General features: G+C 27.0%; 1 pseudogene; it reads right to left on the bottom strand.

Annotated features, from left to right (window-relative positions):
- Nucleotides 1–555: 555 nt before the first annotated feature.
- LOC141572522 (U6 spliceosomal RNA) lies at nt 556–655 on the bottom strand (annotated as a pseudogene).
- Between the last annotated feature and the right edge of the window lie 229 nt (nt 656–884).

Below are 884 nucleotides of genomic sequence, written 5' to 3'. Positions count from 1 at the left end.
TTTAATCTGCTCAATTTATTTTTTGATTTTGAAGGGATCATATTTCAATCAACTTTTGTTTGCAAACTCTTGTTCAATGACAAGAAATTATTAAAGCTTCAAAAACAGAGTTTTTGGTGTTCCATTATTTTATGTTTGGTTAAAGATTTCCTGCTGATTTTGAATAAACTGCAACTATTTTAAAGTAATTTATTTAAAAAGTAATGTCAAGATTGTCAAGCACTTAGTTTGACATAAACTAAGTATGTCAATTTCTAAAATTTAAAGGACAACAATTTCTAAAATTATAGTGATGATGAACTGCAAAGTAAAAATTGCAAACTGCCATGCTAAGCTTTTAAACATGAAATTTCTCCTAAAATTTTATAGTTTAGTTATAATAAATGAAGAATTCACACTCAAATGTTATACATCTGACATATGAGATTGCTTCTGCCTATAGAGCAGATTATTTCAGTTCATTTGGATGAAATTTTACGATTACCTGTCTTCCACAAACCCAAATATATTTGTCTCTTGTTAACTTATTAGGAGCATCACTTTTTTTTTTTTAAATAAAATATGGAACATTTCATGAATTTGCATGTCATCCTTGAGCAGGGGCCATACTAATCGCTTCGGCAGCATATATACTAAAATTGGAATGATTAACCGACCTCTTGCTACACCAAAGTTCACTTATCATTATCAGTGTTATTTTTTAACTTTAACCTTTTAAATTTATATTCAATAGAATTCACAATGTCAGGTACTTCATTAGTTTCTTTACAAAACAAAATTTTAAAGCACTATTTTGAATTTAAGTATTAGATTTAAAATTTTCAATGTTAATTTTTCATTTGAAATATATGATGCTGATATAAAACAGCCATCATGTAACTGTT

The sequence above is a fragment of the Rhinolophus sinicus genome, linkage group LG06, assembly GCF_036562045.2.
Source record: "Rhinolophus sinicus isolate RSC01 linkage group LG06, ASM3656204v1, whole genome shotgun sequence".
Classification (NCBI taxonomy): Eukaryota; Metazoa; Chordata; class Mammalia; order Chiroptera; family Rhinolophidae; genus Rhinolophus; species Rhinolophus sinicus.
This window is presented reverse-complemented; position numbering and strand designations above follow the sequence as displayed.